The following is a 19356-nucleotide window of genomic DNA, read 5'->3' as shown; positions in this document are numbered from 1 at the left end:
AGGTATCTATGCAACTGCCAACTACAATTCTAATTTAAGATACTCTGTGTGTGTGAAGTCACAGAATTTTTCCTTGATTAGCTCAATCTCATTACCCAATCCTCACCACCTGCGTACACTTTGCCCTGTGATTGCAACCACCCCCGACTTGTGTAGCTTGTGCTGGGTAATATCTTTTTGGCATGATGTGTGCACTGGACTTGCTCACTGAGTTAATCAACAATTGTGTTTTAATATTTTCTGTTTATTGAACTTGGATTTCAGAGCACAGTTTACCTTTAGATATGTGCATGCTCTAGCAAATTATCAAACTTGAAGTAAATATTACTCTTCTTTCTAATTGCTTACTTAGCAACTTCCACTTCTTACACCAAGGGTAATTTGCACAGAAAATCAGGTACCTATGTGCATTTAAAATGCACATCAAAATATTTCATAAACAGCCAGCATCATAATTCGCCAAAGTTTTCTTTTTCCCCTTTTGATGAAGAAAACAAGCCAAACACCGTTCATTTCTGGACTGGAGATCATCAGCCAGCACAGCCTTGCTACTAAAAGATTAACTGAGCCTACTTGTTTAGATAGTCTCTTAAGGTCATTAACAATGTTCTCTTTGACGAAGTTTTTTTCTCTTATCCTATTTTGTGGGTCCCCTCTGAAGCACTGGACACTATTAGAATCTCCCTTCTCCCTCTACTTCCCAGACACTGCCACGTTCTGGTCCCCTCTGACATCCCTATCTGCTCCTTCTCAGCATTTCCCTATGAGATCCCTCTTTCTTCTGTTGGCATCTTAAATCCAGATGCTCCCTGAAAGAGAGAGCATTAATGGCCCAGTTATTCACCCCACCTTTATCCATACTCTTTGCCATATGACTTTGAAGTTCCTCTCACTGAAGAAGAGGAATGTGACTTTGAACTTCCTCTCACTGAAAAACAGGAGTATATTTCCCTGATCCTCAACTTCAGGTTCAGGCATGTGACTTCTTTTGACAAATGGAAAGTTAGTGGACGTGACATAATCAAATGCTCTCTTGAGTGACTGTGCTTGCCCTCTTCTGCCTCTGCCATTGCCATGAGAAGAACATGCCCAGACTAGCCCATTGAATCCAGAAGAGTCAACCGGCTGGTGGCAAGAAAAGGATGAGAGGCACCAGAAGCAGAGCTCAGTCAGCATCAGCTGACTGCAGATCCACGGAGCATAAATGATTGCTGCTCTCAGTCACTCAGTCATGAGCTGGTTTGTTATGCAGCATTGTTGGGGGCATAACTAACTGACAGACTCCCTGAGAGTCTGTTGTCCTTGCTTACTGAACTTGGCTAATTGCTGATGGCTTAGAGGTTAAACTGACCTATCATATTGTATGGAGCACTCTTGATGCAACTAACTCAATCTTAGGAAAAGACTCCATTTTACATTTCGTAGGGCACCTTGCCAACAAAGATAAGATGTTTTGCCTGACAAACAAATAAAAAATAAAGACTGCATTCCACCACATAAAGACACAAACAAGTACACACTTCCACCATCAGTTCTCCCCAGAGGACTCTGTGACCATCAAAGAGCTGGCCTTTAGCAGCTAGAATCAGCCATCTTAACTGACAACTGTCCCGCTGTCACTCATGGTAAGAACTTGGCATTTGCCTACAAAGGCTCTGCCACATCAAAGACTTCCCTGCAAGACCAACCAGCCCAAACCAAGACTACTTTTGTCTTCTTTGCTCTCCCTAGACTGGTTCGTTAACCCTTTCTCCTATCAAATGTTTGTCATGGAATGTTTAATCTATAACACTTATATATTGATTAAGTGTACTATTATGTATGGTTTGCAATATTGGCTGACTTGTGGTGTGGCTTGAACCTGTGTGCCCACGGCTCTGACTGCTGAGTGAACACAGAGCCCTAAGGAGAACTGACTCCTTGGGAACTCTATGTAGCTCATGGCTTTTGCAATTGAAATAGCATCAGTAAAGGTCTGACATTGTGGAAAGACACAAACATGCATGGACCTGCTATCTCTAAACCTTGTACTGCTCATGACACATATAATAATAAATAATAAAACTGAATGATAAATAAAATTATTACTAATAGATAAAAAGTAACTAATAAAATACATTATAAATAAATAAGAGCTAGATTTTTTAAGCTCCCACTATGTTTAAGGGTCATGCTAAGAGCTTTACATGTGTAATGTCTAAAACTTATGATTTCCAAAATGAGGAGATACAATTATGCCCAATTATAAAAGAGGAAACTGAGACTCGGTGAGGTAACATGACTTGCCCAGGTTCTCCAACTAAGGAAAGGCTCCCCAGCATGTTACCAGGTCTGTCTCACTTCCACACAGCAGGACAAATTCTGAAAGCCACTTATTCCCTGAATTCAACCAAAGCAGCTTTACCTTTATCTGCTTTCTCTGTTGGCATTTCACATACTTTTTTTTTTTTAACCTAAGTGTCTCATTATTAAAAAGGAAGCTTTGAAAAGCATTGCCATACTCCATGCTGTCTTGTGACTCCTACCACAGCCAACCATGGACTGAGAGGGTAATGAAACATCGACAAAGTCATCTTGAACCAAAGGCCCTGCCCCTGGAGTTCAGTCACGCCACACAGCCTGTACCCACCCTGACAAAGATGGCACCTCTGATCTCATGGCAGCCTTCGATTCTGGAAAGATGTTTTGGAACTTCAGGAGTCTAAGCACCTTGGTCCACAGAAACAGAGGATATGCTCCAGGTGTCTAACCACTTCCCTGTAACTGCACAAATGTTGGTTGTTTTTTTATTAATAGTGGATGATGTGCAGGAATTGGCTTCCCATAGTGAAGTCCTCCTGTACCAGGCACAGTTTGATCAGAGAAACAGAAACCACTGTTTCCAGCAGAAAGTGATTTCATAACAGAAGTTGGGTGTTTTCAGACTACTGAAAGGAAGATAGAGTGATAGGAGGCAGATGAGTTGTTGCCTGGGCCAGGATTGGGGCGAATTGATTGCCAAGGGGCACAGGGAAACAATATGATGGTGCTTGCCTGATTGTACATATCTGTCAAAATTCATAAAACCAGGCCAGGCACCGTGGCTCATGCCCATAATCCCAGCACTTAGGGAGGCCAAAGCAGGAGGATCACTTGAGGCAAGAAATTCAAGACCAGGCTGAGCAACACAACAAGACTCTGTCTCTACAAAAAAATGAAGAAAAAAAAATTACCCAAACATGATGGCACACACCTGTAGTCCCAGCTACTCTGGAGGCTGAGGTAGGAGGATCACTTTAAGCCCAGGAGTTCAAGGCTGAAGTTAGCTATGATCATATCACCACACACCAGCCTGGGTGATAGAGACTCTGTCTCTTAAAAATATGTATATATATTGGCCGGGCGTGGTGGCTCATGCCTATAGTCCCAGCCAAGGTGGGCGGATCTCCAGAGGTCAGAAGTTCGAGACCAGCCTGGCCAACATGGTGAAACTCCATCTCTACTAAAAATACAAAAATTAGCCGGGTGTGGTGGTGGGCGCCTGTAATCCCAGCTATTTGGGAGGCTGAGGCAAGAGAATCCCTTGAACCCAGGAGGTAGAGGTTGCAGTGAGCCGAGACTGCGCCATTGCACTCCAGCCTGGGCAACAAGAGCAAAACTGCGTCTCAAAAAAAAAAAAATCATCAAAGTGTGTACTTAAAATGAGTAAACTTGTGTGTAAATTACACCTCAGTAAAGCTTTTTTTGTTGTTGTTGCCAAAGGCTGGAGAATGCAAATCAGGAGGACTGCCAGACAGTTAGATGACTACTACCTGCAGCATACAGGAACCAGGGGAAAACAAAACAAAACAAACAAACAAACAAAAACCTCTTCATTATTGACTCTACCAAAAGCCATGGGGCAGGCAAATGTCAGGGGAATCCAGAGGCTGCTGCGCAAATTCATGTCTGGCATCACTGGCAGAGAAGAATGAAGTTTCTACCTGTCTCCCATTGCCCGACTCTTCATCAATGTATCTCAAATGCAGAATTTAATTTGCTTCCAGAATTTGGTGGCATGGGATTGTAGGAAATATGTTTTCCAGGCTCCCAACCTTTGTACCATGACAGTAAAGCAAATATTGCAATAAAGCAAGTGGCATAAATTTTTTGGTTTCCCAATGCATATAAAAGTTGTTTACACTATACTGTAGTCTATTAATGTGCAATAACCTTATTGCTAAAAAGAGTATATAATCTAATTAAACAATACTTTATTACTAAAAAGTGCTAGCAATCATCTGAGTCTTCAGCGAGCGATAATCTTTTTCCCAGTGGGGGTCTTGCCTCGATGTTGGTGGTTGATGGTCATGGTGCTGGTTGCTGAAGGTTGGGGTGGCTGTGGCAGTTTCTTAAAATAAGACAATAATGTTTGCCACACCCATTGACTCTTCCTTTCATGAAATATTTCTCTGTAGCATGTGATGGTGTTTGATAACATTTTACCCACAGTAGAACGTCTTAAAATTAAGAGTCAATCCTCTCAAATCCTGCTGCTGCTTTATCAACTAAGTTTACACAATATCCTGAGTTCTTTGTTGTCATTTCAACAATGTTCATAGCATCTTCATCAATATCAGATTCTAACTCAAGAAACTACTTTCTTTGCTTACCCATGAGAAACAACTTATCTGTTCAAGTTTTATTATGAGATTGCAGCAATTCAGTCATATCTTCAAGCTCCACTTCTAATTCGAGTTCTCTTTCTATGTCCACCACTTCTGAAGTCACTCCTCCACTGATATTTCAAACCCCTCAAAGTCATACATGAGAGTCAAAATCCATTCTCGCAAACTTCTATTAATGTTGATATTTTGACCTCCTCTCACGAATTACAAGTGTTCTTAATGGCATCTAAAATAGCTAATCCCTTCCAGAAGGTTTTCTATTTACTTTGCCCAGATCCATCAAAAGAAGCACTGTTTATGACAGATATAGCCGTAAGGGCCTTAAGAAATGTATTTCTTGGCCGGGCACAGTGGCTCACGCCTGTAATCGCAGCACTCTGGGGGGCCGAGGGGGGCGGATCACCTGAAGTCAGGAGTTCGAGACTAGCCTGGCCAACATGGTGAAACCCTGTCTCTACTAAAATACCAGAAAAAAAAAAAAAAGCTGGGTGTGGTAGCACATGTCTGTGATCCCAGCTACTCGGGAGGCTGCAGCAGGGGAATCACTTGAACCTGGGAGGCAGAGGTTGCAGTGAACCGAGATCTTGCCACTGCACTCCAGCCTGGGCAACAGAGTAAGATTCCATCTCAAAAAAAAATGTATTTCTTAAATACATTTGAAAGTCAAAATTAGTGTTCAATCCATGGGCTGCAGAATGGACATGTGTAAGCATGAGTGAAAACAACATAAATCTCCTTGTCCATCTCCATCAGTGCTCTTGGAGGACTAGGTGCATGGTCATTGAATAATAATATTTTGAAAGAAATCTTTTTTTCTGAGCAGCAAATCTCAACAATGGGCTTAAAATATTCAGGAAACCATGCTACAAATAGACGTGCTTTCATCCAGGCTTTGTTGTTCCATTTATAGAACACAGGCAAAGTAGATTTAGCCTAATTCTCAAGGACCCTAGGATTTTCAGAATGGTAAATGAGCACTGACTTACAGTCACAGGCTGCAATAGTCCCTAACAAATGATACAGCCCATCCTGAGAACCTTTGAAGCCAGGCATTGACTTCTCCTCTCCAGCTATGAAAGTCTTAGATTACATCTTCTTTCAATAGAAGGCTGTTTTATCCACTTTGAAAATCTGTTTTGTGTACCCACCTTCATTGGTTATCTTAGTCAGACATTCTGGATAACTTGCTGCAGCTTCTATGTCAGCATTTGCTGCCTCACCTTGCACTTTTATGTTAAGATGGCTTCTTTCCTTAAACCTCATGAACCTACTTCTGCTGGCTTCCAACTTTTCTTCAACAGCTTCCACACCTCTCTCAGCCTTCGCAGAATTGAAGAGTTGGGGCCTCACTCCAGATTAGGCTTTGGCTTAGAGGAATGTTGGGACTGGTTTGATCTTCTATCCAGACCACTGCAACTTTCTCCATATCAGCAATAAGGCTGTTTCGCTTTTTATCATTGATGTGTTCACTGGAGTAACACTTTTAATTTTCTTCAAGAACTTTTCCTTTGCATTCACAACTTACCTGTTACATGCAAGAGGCCTAGCTTTTATCGTATCTTGGCTTTTGACATGGCTTCTTTGCTAAGTTTAATCATTTCTAGCTTTTGATTTAAAGTCAGAGACATCTGACTCTTTCACTAGAACTCTTAGAGGCCATTGTAGGGTTACTAATTGGCCTAATTTCAATATTATTGTATCTCAGGAAATAGAGAAAATTTGGAGGCCCAAGGAGACATAGAGAAACAGAGACAGAGGAACAAGTGGTTGGTAAAGCACTCAGAACACACACAATGTTTATTGATTAAGTTTGCCATCTTATATGGGCATGGTTTGTGGTGCCCCAAAACAATTACAATAGTAATATCAAAGATCCCTGATCAGAGATCACCATAACAGATATAATAAGTGAAATGTTGGGAGAATTTCCAAACTATGACGCAGAGACACAAAGTGGGCACATGTTGGTGGAAAAATGGCACAAGGATTACTTGAGTCCTGGAGTTCAAGACCAGCATGGGCAACATAACAACACCCTGTCTCAAAAAAATGGTACCAATAGATAGACTTGCCCAACATAGCACTGCCGCAAACCTTCAATTTGGAAAAAAAAAAAAAAAAAAAAAGGCAATATCTGCAAAGTACAATACGACAAAGTTTCAATACAACAAGATATGCCTGCATACAGGAACACCTAAAAGCAGTCAGAGAGAAGGACTTATATACAGTAGTTTATTTGGGACATGTATTAGTTTTCTATTGCTGCTGTAAAAAATTACCATAAATGTAGTGGCGTTTTGTTAGAATAGCCCTATGAAACTAATATATGGAGGTAAAATCAAGGTGATAGCAGTGCTGCTTTCCTTCTGGAGAATTTAAGGAAGAATTCATCCCTCGCCTTTTTCAGCTTTTGTTGCTTGCATTCCTTGGCTCATGGCTGCATCACTCTGACCTCTGTTTCTATTGTCACATCTCTTTCTCTGACCCTCCTGCCTCCTTCTTAAATGGACTCTTGTGATTACATGGGACCAACCTGGATAATCCATATCCTTAATTTAGTCACATCTGAAAAATCCCTTTGCCCATTAACATATTCACAGGTTCTGAGGATTCATATTAGAACATCTTAGGGATCCATTATTCTCCCTTCCACACAGGGTAATGAAAGGCCACGACTGGGAACAGATCGATTCTGCCAAAACCTCCTGATTCTGAGAGCTCCCAGAATAGCCCATCTGAGCAAAGGGCTTCTGGAGCATTTATTTTCAGGCTTCCACTTCCTTTGAGAGCTGGTCCTAGGAGCACTGGCCTCTCCTCACTGCCAGGCTGTTTTCATGCTGGTTGAGTGGAGATATGGTTTGGATCTATGTCCCCATACAAATCTCATGTTGAATTGTAATCCCCAATGTTAAAGGTGGAGGCTGCAGGAGGTGATTGGATCATCGGGTGGTTTCTCACAAATGGTTTAGCACCATCTCCCTTGGTGCTGTTCTCACTATGGTGAGTTCTCACAAGATCTGGTTGTTTAAAATTGTGTAGCACTGCCCCTCTCTCTCTGTCTTGCCCCTGCTCCCAGCCATGTGAAGTGCTGGCTCCCTGCTTTGCCTTCCACCATGATTGTAAGTTTCCTAAGGGCTCCCCAGAAGCCAAGCAGATGCCAGCATCTTGCTTCCTGTACAGCCTGCAGAACCATGAGCAATTAAACCTTTTTTCTTTATAAATTACCGGGTCCCAGGTATTTCTTTATAGCAATGCAAGAATGGACTAATACAAGTGGGCTACATGACATCAGAGAAGGCCCAGGCATGCGCTTGAGGTGGAACATCGTCAAGCTTACCCAGAACTGCTCACTGAAACTACAGATGAAATCAGAGATGGGCCAATGGAATGTGATGTGGGACATGAGAGGCATCTGCTACAAGGAGAGAGCCTAATTCTGCTTGCCAAGAATCCACATTTTATCCAGCACGCCAATCCCTAGCAACTGCTTAGAATTTGATATTTGACTTTAAGTAGCAACTCTAGCCTGCTTCTTATATGCTACCCCAAATGATGTGTCTCCTGTTCAACATTTAGATTTATGAAGTAGTTATCTAACAGGGCTGTCTTATTGAATGCATAGGACAAGGTTTGCCATGTGGTTAGGGGTCAAAGTTGCTCCTAAGGAGAAGGATATTACCAAATGTGATCATCAGGCAGCAAGCGGGTCACAAAATAAGGTTTTGAAAGGGATCCACAAAAGAATCACAGGGACAAAGACAGTGGCTGTAGCCCACTGGCAGATGAGAAGGAATTTGCTGGGTCAGCCAGAAGGTCTCAGTTAGGTTACATGGTAGTGAGACATGCACTTCACTTCAATAAATCCTGATTTATCGAAACTCTGTGAAAGAGTCTCAGCCAAAGAAAAGTCAAGATCCAAACCCAGTTTCTCTAATCCTAAATCTCATCCTCTTTCCCTTACTCCAGAATGAGTCCTTTCACTTGTTGATGACAGTCAGGAGAATGTCCAGGTTTTTCAAAGATGGGTGGGCAGCATCTGGCCCTGTGCTGTCTGCTGTTGAAGGGGAAGGGCAGGAGAGGTCTCCAAGACTCCTCCATGGAGAAGAACGCACCTGGGGGAGAGGCAGGCTCCTAGTGACCCAGAGGGAAACACGGGCCAGATGAACAGAGGAGCTGGGTTTTTCTAGGTCACACTGTGAGCAGGCATCATGTTCCTGCTGCAGACCCCACTGTAGTGTCTTGGTGAAGGAGCTAAGATGACCTTAGGCTGTTCTTGCTCCATTCTCCAGACAGAGTTTGCCTTTCAATCTCTCCTTTCCCTAGGTTTTAAAGCTCTCTGGAATTGCGCCTTCCATTAGAGAGCATAATCCTCTTTTCTTCCAACTTCACCCAACAAGATCCAAAGCTATTTATTTTTCTGGATGTGTCCAGAACAGAAGCCCCTGACCCTTTGCTAATACTCTGGATGTTTTGACAATTTTTCCTGGCAGCTAGTTTATCGCAGATGTCCAGCGGACTCTTCTCCCATCTATTCACCACTACCTTCCCTTGACAAAACCTTGGGTGCTTTAAATGAATCATGCAGCCAAGGAGTTCAAGTCCAGCACTGCAGCAAGTTCCTTTGCTCAGTCATTCCTCCCTGCAGAGTCCTTCGCTGTCTGGCTTTCCTTCCTGTCATTTCCAGGGAAACGTTAACCAGTCTTTTGGAAACCCATCTAAATTGAATGGCTCCAGGCTCCAGTGGCAGGAAGGGCATTCCGTTTTATAGAAAATCCTGGTTTATTAAAACTTTGTAAAGAAATCTTCTTCAGTCTGAGAGCCATTGTGTACCATCAATCTTCGTTCAGCCATTAAGACTTGTTCAGTCTCATAGAAACAGATTGAATGAAATATCTTTCCCCAATGTTTTTGTTTTTTCTTAATGTAGAATGGAAAATAGTTATTTTGGATCCCTATGGACCATGCTGTCTCAAGACTATTACATGACTGACCCTTGTCATTCATCTCCCAATTCAGATGTACATCTTCATAGTCCTCCCTCGACGACCAGCCACCAGTTACTTTGTCACGTTACCCTATTTTCTTCTCTCCATAACATTTATCAAGATCTGAAATTGACCCATTTGTTATTTACTAGGGTTGTTTTTGTTGTTTGTTAGTCCCTATCTTCCAAGGAACACAAATTTCATGAGCCTAGGGATCTTGACTCTTCTTTAGTTGGGGGAGTCACCAGGGCTGGTCCCAAATTTCAAGTTCCCCTCTTCTCCATACGTAGGATTACATGTCCCTTCTCCAATTAAAGTTGGGCACAGACATGTGATTTGTTTTGATCACATAAAAGCTGAATCAAAGTGTGTGTGTCTCTTCCAGGAGGAAGGTTTATGAACTAGTGTGTGATTTGCCAAATAAAGATGAAGTGGTTACAGAAGCACATGTTCTGATGGAGTCTTCATCATCCTGGGTAAGTGGCTGGTGACAATGGTCAGAGCCCCCTGACGGCCCTCGCTAGACTTCTAATGTAAATAAGAAATACATCTTCGTTGTATTAAGTCATTGAGGTTTGGAGGCTGTTTGTTACTGTACCATATTCTAGCTATCCTGACTGTGTTAGTTTCCTATTGCTGCTGTAACATGTAACCCTACTTAGTCACTTAAAAAAAATCACAAATCTATTATCTTTGATTTGTGGAAGTCAGAAGTCCAAAATGAGTCTTATGAGAGTAAAAATTAGGGTGTTGATAGGGCTGTGTTTCTTCTGAAATTGTCAGGGGAGAATCTGTTTTCTTGCTATACAAGATTCTAGAGGCCACTTTCATTCTTTAGCTAGTCGGCCTTTACTCCATCTTCAAAGCACATCACTCTAACCTCTGCTTCCATCATCACATCGCCTTCTTTCTGACTCATCCTTTCCTCTAATAAAAACTCTTATGATTACATTGAGCCCACCTAGATAATCCAGGATAATCTCTCCAATCTCAAAATCCTTAATTTAATCACATCTGCAAAGTCCCTTTTTTCATGCAAGGTGGCACATTAACAGGATATGGGGATTAGGACATGGGTATCTTTGTGGGAGGAGGGTGTCATTATTCTACATACCACACTGAATTCTACAATAGTAAATCCATCACACCAAAAACAGTACCCGCTATATTAAAGACCCTCAGTTAATATTTAGGGAATGAATAAATGAATGAACAGATAAGAATAGAATGGAACAGCAGAGCAGAGCACAGCATTGGATGTAAATAGATTTTTCTTTTTTTTTTTTTTTTTTAGTCAACAGCATTTGTAGTCTAGCTACAGCTTAAAAAAAATATGGGTCCTGAAATGCCTGCTTATTTAAAGTTTACCATTTCTTTGTCTAAAAATGATGTTGACAGAGTCTAACTTCAACCTTAAAAGAAAATGCTGACTGAAGTTAGCCAAGGGCATAACTTTTTCTAAGTCAAGGTGGTTTGAGTTTTTTTTTGGCCAGAGGGTAGTTGGTATTTTGTTGTTTTTGTTTGGCTTTGTCTTTCACATTCTTCTTTACTCTGATACTTTGAGAATTTTTCCAGCCAGATCAAGAGAAACACCAGGGCCCTCACATAATCCTAATGTCCACGATGATATGGAGGAAAGAACAGAAGACTTTCAGCCAGACATTCCTGGATTGGAATCTTAGCTACATCATTATTAGTTACAAGACTTTGTGCAATTTACTCTGTCTGTGCCCCTTTTTCTTCAACTATGGTGGGGTAAGAATACTACCTCACTCTGTTGCTTAGACAATTTCATGAGACATATACATGGAGCTCATGTTTCATAACACTTAGCACAAGGCAAGCAAGCACACTCAATGCCAACTTCCCACTTCCCCCTCCTCACCCTCCAGCTTCCCATGCCCTTACAACACAGAGTTCAATATGTGCTATTTAAAACTATCTCTTTCTCTGCTGTCCACATCTCAGGAGTCAGGAGGGATGGCTGTTTCCTGAAGAAGTAAAAGCTCTGTTCCTCTCTGAGATAATGTTCAGGAAGCCATTACTACATCATATTCTGTAGTTACACTCAAGGCATTCTTTAATCATCATCACTGCAGCTAACATTTTTTGAACATTTGTGGCAAGAATTTTTCTAAAATATCCTGTATGTGTAACTTAATATGCAGAACAACCCTATGAAGTATGTATTATTATTTGTTTTACAAATGAAAAACTAAAGGTCAAAAGTGATATCACTGGAGACAGGTAGAGAGTTAATCTGTGTCCCAAGCCTCCACTCTTGATCACCATGCTAGACCCAGTGAACCTACAGTGTTCTGGAAACCAGGGAAGATGCCTTTTTAGTGAGTCATGGAAAGACTAGAAACTAGATGGAGTTTGGAGCTTGGACCTGCTCTGTCTAGCTCCTCCACAGCTCTGCCAGCTGGCCATGAACAAAGTAATGGGTGAGAGGCCCATGAGTAACAAGGGTGTTCAAGTCAAATCAGGGAGGAAAATATATTAGCATTAAAAAGTGTCTTTTGCATTTGTGCAGAAAACCAAATGAGGTGGCACATAAACACATCTCCTGGGAATCAGAAAGACAAGTTAGAGGAGAAACAAAATGCTAGAGCCTCAATCCAGCCTTCTGGGGGTAGACCATAGTTGCCTTGGGGTCAGAAAACTGTACCTTGAAACTTGAGTTCTATTACATAATTTGTATTTTCCAAGAGCATGTCTTCTTGCCTTATGTTCTTTGACAAATTTTGTTTAGAAGATGTTGGCCTGTCTCAGCTGACCTAAAGAGTACAGAGGAAAAAGCCTGGACTTGGAAAGAAATGATGTGATTTTGTTAGAGGCTGAGTGTGGTAGCAGCAGAGGGAGTGGGGATGGGAGAGGTGATGCTAGGAAGCATATGCCAGTTATCTGCATATGCCTCCACCTTCTGGGAAGTAGCTTGCTAACGGCCTTCTCAACAGACACCGTGGCTCCCCTGGTGATGGTAGGGGATGGCCCTATTTGAACGAATGGTTGTTCCCTTGTAACCTATTGCAGTTAATGGACATTCTCCTCCAGGTGGGTCTGTTCAATGATATTCTCCATGAGTACATGTGACCTCTGGCTAATGCTAGTGCCAGAAGCCTCTAAAGCCACTGGCCACCTGCCCTAGCTAAGTAACACTGAATGCTGACAAATAAAAATGGCAGCTGGTTTCATTTAGTAAACTTCCAAAGTGCTTCCCTGGAAGACAAGGCAATGAGATTGGAAAATTTTTAAGGCTGTGTGATTATTTCAGAGCCATCCATTCTGGAGTTGCCTCCTCATAAATTACAAACCCTGCAAAGACTACAGACAAGGAAGCCTAGAGAGTCACACATGCATTCTAACACACAGGCCAAGGAACAAGGACCTTTCCAAAGCACTTTTGATAACATCTTACTTGCCTCACTTCTTGACTCCACTTTCTCTCAGCAAATTATGATCCCCGGCCCTTACATGTGGGCCCTTATATGTATTTGCCAGGAGTCATGCAACTGCACTCTTACTAATTCTTTGCAGTATTTTTGGTGTGAACACCATCATAAATTAAAGAAGGGCATATATTCTTCACCATTCTTGCCATTAAGAGGTGGAGTCCAATTCTCCTCCCCTTGAAGCTAGGCTGACTTTAAGTACTTGCTTGACCAACAGGATGTGGTGGAAGTGATGTTCTGAGTCTAGATTATAGAAGCTTCACAACCTCTACCCAGATGACTCAGAATACCCTCCTGAAGCCCTGCACCATAGTGCAAAATATCTGACTACCCTGGTACTGCTGCCTTGCAGGTGAGACCATGTGCAGGCATTCTGGTAGATGGCCCCAGCTGAACCCTGCCTTCTAGCATGACTGCTAGGGTGCCTGAGTTGTGAGGGAAACTTGCTTGGAGCCTGCAGATCAGCCTTTCACCAGCTGAATATCATCAAGTAGCTTCATTTGATGGCACAGAGAGGTGAAGAATCACCCAGCTGTACCCTCCCTTAATTCCTGACCCACAGACTCGTGGAGGAAAGCAAAATAGTAGCTGTTTAAGCTACTGAGTCTTAGAATGGTTCATTGCACAGCAACAAACAACCAGAACAACTATCTAATCAGTTACAAATTCCTAGAAATTAACTACTGTTATCCCACACTAACCTTCACTCTCTTGTCCACCAAATACTTTGCTTTGCACCAAGGACAGACCTAATCGATGCTTCTGGAATAAGTGTATTTGGGTCTGTCTATTTCTGCTTTATTAAACAATCAGGAAGAGCCCTCATTTTTGTAGTGAGCAGATTCACTTCAGATACTGAAAAAAACTGACTTGTCAATTTCTTCCATATTTTAGAGATGACTGACATATAAATTCCATGGGTTTAATATTTCCATTATCATCTTCATAATGACTTCTTACAAGAAGGAACTATGATGTCCATATATGCTCTACTTCACTTACATTATGTGGGGGCATTTAAAAACCAAGTCTAACAGCTGACCACAATACCATAAAGCTAGAAATTATCAACCAAAGAATAGTGAATGCAGCCAAAGTACTGTCTGCTTTGGAGAATATAATAAGATTTCCCTTGGGTCTAATATTTACACCAGCACTGAGCACATTGTAAGCATTCAACAAATGCTAGCTACTGTTGGTATTAAAGACGTGTGTGTGTGTGTGTGTGTGTGTGTGTGTATCTATATATATCTATATAGATATATATATATAGTTGTTGGTTTATTTTTTAAGAGAGTCTTGCTCTGTCTCCCAGGCTATAGAGTTCAGTGGTTTGATCTCGGCTCAACGTAACCTCCGCCTCCTGGGTTCAAGCAATTCTCCTGTCTCAGCCTCCCAAGTAGCTGGAACCACAGGTGCACACTACCACACTTGGCTAGTTTTTTGTATTTTTAGTAGAGTTGAGGTTTCTCCATATTGGTCAGGCTGGTCTCGAACTCGTGACCTCAGGTGATCCACCCGCCTTGGCCTCCCAAAGTGCTGGGATTACAGGCGCCTGGCCAAGACATATATAATTTTTAAACCCTGTTTTAATTCAACAGGAGATAACTAATGCTACTCTGTCGAGTTCAAAAACATACAGTCAAAGTGTTAAGAAATGTGATGTTTTGCTAACCCTGTGCACTCTCATTAGAAAATAGGTACTATTTCTGGTAGACTTTTTGAAATATTACAAATAGTATGATAACCCCTTCTAATCTCCAACTAGGAATCTAATACAGACTCAGTCTTTTATTTCCAAATGATGAAACCAAGTTCCAAAGAGGAGTAGGCAATTTGCCCTGGACCACACAGCCAGACCCAGAACCCGTGACTCCCAACTTCCCATCCAGGATTCTGTCCATTCATGCTGCTTCTCTTGAACCAAATCAGAATAAACCAGCATTATTGTTGTTTTCAGAAAACAAAGAAGAAAACAAAAAGGTTCTCCTGAACTCTGCTGTTTTCTCTGGAGAGATGATGGCAAAGCATTGAAACAGACTTTGTACTTGACTTTTACAATGTATCAGATCTAGAACTCAGGCTGTATCTTTTAGGACCTATAGGAACCTCCTATAGGATTTCCTCCAGATGTGCCTTTGGACACCCAGGAAATATTTGAAGCCTGGGTCTCCTATGAATGTTTCTATTGCAGGAAATATAGTTTATGGAAAGAGGAAGTGTTGATGGGCAGCTTATACGGGTCATATGTTATGCTGTAGATTTGGGCACTGCACCAACATATTTTCATCCTCTAGCTGCAGCACTGTGTCTCAAAACTTCGAGATTTACAATCCTATTATTGTAAAATCAAATGATATATGCCCAAGTATGAGGTGAGGCTTTTCCCCCTAAATCATCCCTCAAACAAGAAAGATGGTTTTTTTATTCAAAGTCCTTTTATTCTATTTCTTAGAAATTCTCTCATAGGGCTGGACGCGGTGGCTCATGCCTGTAATCCCAGCACTTTGGGAGGCTGAGGCAGGCAGATCACTTGAGCCCAGGAGTTTGAGATCAGCCTGGGCAACATGGCAAAACCCCATCTCTACAAAAAATACAAAAATTAGCCGGGTGTGGTGGCGGGCACCTGTAGTCCTAGCTACTCAGGCAGAGGTGAGAGGATCACCTGAGCATGGAAGGCTGCAGTGAGCTGTGATCATGCCACTCCACTTCAGCCTGGGTGACAAAGTGAGACTCTGTCTCAAAAAATTTTTAAAAAAAGGAAATTATCTCATAGTATGGAAGTACTACCTCACCTTACTGTTGGCAAAGCCACATTTGCCTGAAAAATCATAACCAATGGTAGTTTAATTGCTTAAAGAGGTTACCTTAAGAAAGAAGGAAGTATATTAACCAGTATATAGAATAGACCATGCTGTAGTAAGAAATTAACTCTGAAATCTCAGAGGCTTAACACATAAAAATTTACCTGTCACTCATACACGTGCCACTGTGGGCCTGGGAAGCTCTCCAGGAATGTGCCTTCGAGGTGGTAACTTAGCTTTAAACTTGTGGCCCCACCTCCAACACAAGGCTTTCTTGGTTGCCAACGCAGGTGGGGGGGGAGTTGGGATGTCACACAGGGACTTCTCACAGCCACAGAGAAGCTGACACAGGAGTTTCCAACTGACATTTAATTGGCCAAAATTGCTTGACTATGAGAAGTCAGTGAGTGTGGTCTTGATCTTCTGTGTGCTCAGGAAAGATCTGCAGGAAACAGGACCTAATAAATGCCATGTATTTCCTCATTCATATGGGGTAAATGCTTAATGTAGATTTAGTAATTACACGACTTCACAATGGAAAGGGTTGAAGGTTGTCATAAACAAGCCCCTTAAAGATCACTTTAAAAAGCAATACTGGAGGCTGAAACAACTGGATATCCATCTGGGGGAAAAAATCTCAACTCTTACCTGAATACATAACACAAAAATGAATTTGATGTGGGACCTAGATCTAAACTAAAAACTAAAACTATGAAAGTCCTAGAAGAAAATGTAGGGGAAAATCTTCAGATTTGGAGTAGACAAAGATGTCTTAAGAAAATGCACAAACCATAAAATATTGATATATTATAGTTTATCAAAATTTAAAACATATGCTTTATGAAATATAGCTTTAGGAAAATAAAAAGGCAAGTCACAGAATCAAAGAGAATATTCAATATATCTATATTGAGTATATATATATATATACACGAATATATATTTTGTAATTCATTAATAATACAATAAAAAGCCCAATGTATTTGATCAGCGAAAGATTCAAACAGGCACTTTTTTTTTTTTTTTTTTTTTTTTTTTTGAGACGGAATTTTGCTCTTGTTGCTCAGGCTGGAGTGCAATGGTGTGATCTCGGCTCACTGCAACCTCTGCCTCCCGGGTTCAAGCGATTCTCCTGCCTCAGCCTTCCAAGTAACTGGAATTACAGGCATGTGCAACCACGCCTGGCTAATTTTTTTGTATTTTTATTAGAGACGGGGTTTCTACGTGTTGGTCAGGCTGGTCTCAAATTCCCGACCCCAGGTGATCCACTCGCCTCGGGCTCCCAAAGTGCTGGGATTACAGGCATGAGCCATCTCGCCCAGCCTCGAACAGACACTTTCTAAGAACATGTGCCAATTTGCAGCAACCTGGATGGAGTTGGAGACCATTATTCTAAGTGAAGTAACTCAGGAATGGAAAACCAAATATTGCATGTTGTCACTTATAAGTGGGAGCTAAGCTATGCAGTTACAAAGGCATAAGAATGATATAATGGACTTTGGGGGCCAGGCGTGGTAGCTCACACCTGTAATCCCAGCATTTTGGGAGGCCGAGGTGGGCAGATGACCTGAGGTCAGGAGTTCCAGACCAGCCTGGACAACATGGTGAAAACCTGTCTCTACTAAAAATACAAAAATTAGCTGGGCGTGGTGGCAGGCACCTGTAATCCTAGCTACTCAGGAGGCTGAGCCAGGATAATCGCTTGAACCCGGGAGGCAGATGTTGCAGTGAGCAGAGATCGCACCACTGCACTCCAGCCTGGACAACAAAGCGAGACTCTGTCTCAAAAAGAAAAAAAGGATTTTGGGTACTCACAGGGAAGGGTAGGAGGTGGATGAGGGATAAAACACTACACATTGGGTACAGTGTACGCTGCTCAGGTGACAGGTGCCCCAAAATCTCGGAAATCATCACTAAAGAACTTATCCACATAACCAAAAACCACCTGTTCCCAAAAAAATCTACTGAAATAAAATTTTTGTAAAAAAAAAAGACAGACGCAGCCGGGCATGGTGGCTCACACCTATAATCCCCGCACTTTGGGAGGCTGAAGTGGGAGGATCACCTGAGGTCAGGAGTTTGAGACCAGCCTGGCCAACTTGGCAAAACCGTGTCTCTACTAAAAATACAAAAATTAGCCAAGCATGGTGTGTGCCTGTAATCCCAGTTACTCGGGAGGCTGAAGCAAGGAGAATTGCTTGAACCTGGGAGGCAGAGGTTGCGGTGAGCTGAGATCGCACCACTGCACTCCAGCCTGGATAACAGAAGAAGATTCCATCTCAAAAATAAACAAACAAACAAACAAACAAATACACACACTACCAAAAACAAATGAACAAACATGTGCCAATTCCCAACACACAAAGCAAAGATGTTCAGCATCCTTAGTCACAGGGGAAATGCAAATCCAAACCCTCCTGAGATACTACTGCATATATACTAGAAAGGCCAAAATGAGACAGACTGATAATACTAGTTGCTGGAGAGGATGGGAAACAACTCCATCTCTTGCACATTGTTGGTGATAATCTAAAATGGTATAACTACCTTGAGAAAACAATTTGACACTTTCTTGTAAAGTTAAACATATACCTACCATATGACCCAACAATCCCATTCCTAGGTATTTACTAAAAAAAAATAAAAATATATGTTCACCAGGAGACTTATATTTGTATTGTCATAACAGCTTCACTTATAATCCCCCAAACTGGAAACAACTCAAATATCCACCAAAAGTAAATAGATAGGCACATTTCACTTAATCCATATTATGGATTCTATTAAGCAAGAAAAAAAACTAATGTACTGATACACATAGCATGACTAGATTTCAAAATTATTGGGCTGAAAGAAGGCAGACACTAAGAAAACATACATAGGAGTCCTTTTATATGATATTCTAGAAAAGAAGAAAGCTAATTTGGAGTGGCAGAAAGCAAACAAGTAGTCAGCGGGGCCCAAGGATGTGGGGATTGACCGCAAGTGGGATTGAGGGAACTTTGGAGATAATGAAAGTTTTCTATTTGTTGACTGTGTTGGTGGCTACAGAAGTGTATGCATTTGTCAAAGCTCACCAAATCATACACTTAAAATGTTTATCTTTTATATAAATTAAATTACATTTCAATAAAGGTAATCTTAAAAAATACTGTAAGACAATATTGTAGCAATCACAAAAATACACCAGCAGGGTGAATGGAAATACATTTTAATATTATAAAAAAGTACTTTTGATTTAGGATAAGACTACCTGTGGAAACACTATGGATCAATTCCAAAAGTTCTTTCTCTAAACAACTTTAATAGAAATGAATATACTGTATAGTGAAAAACTGAGTTACGTGACAAGCAAATGATTATGTTAAGGACAAAAACAATATGAAGACATTGAATAAATGGAAATGGGAAAAACACTATTTCTAAATTAATACATAATTCTTAACATGTGATATGAAAATTCCAT

At 41.3% G+C, this 19356-nt stretch overlaps 1 long non-coding RNA gene across 3 annotated transcripts in view; it reads right to left on the bottom strand.

Moving 5' to 3' along the window:
* LOC107976696 (uncharacterized) overlaps nt 1–19356 on the bottom strand; it is a 188303-nt gene that overhangs the window by 142443 nt on the left and 26504 nt on the right. The window contains exon 2 of one of the 3 annotated variants that reach the window (XR_010148711.1): nt 16055–16332. The exons of the other annotated variants lie outside the window; for them this stretch is intronic. This is a non-coding gene — a long non-coding RNA (uncharacterized LOC107976696). The remainder of the gene's footprint in view (nt 1–16054; nt 16333–19356) is intronic. 3 annotated transcript variants of the gene reach the window in all.

The sequence above is a fragment of the Pan troglodytes genome, chromosome 11, assembly GCF_028858775.2.
Source record: "Pan troglodytes isolate AG18354 chromosome 11, NHGRI_mPanTro3-v2.0_pri, whole genome shotgun sequence".
In the NCBI taxonomy this organism is placed as follows: Eukaryota; Metazoa; Chordata; class Mammalia; order Primates; family Hominidae; genus Pan; species Pan troglodytes.
The sequence above is the reverse complement of the archived record's forward strand: the minus strand, read 5'-3'. Positions and strand labels throughout refer to the sequence as shown.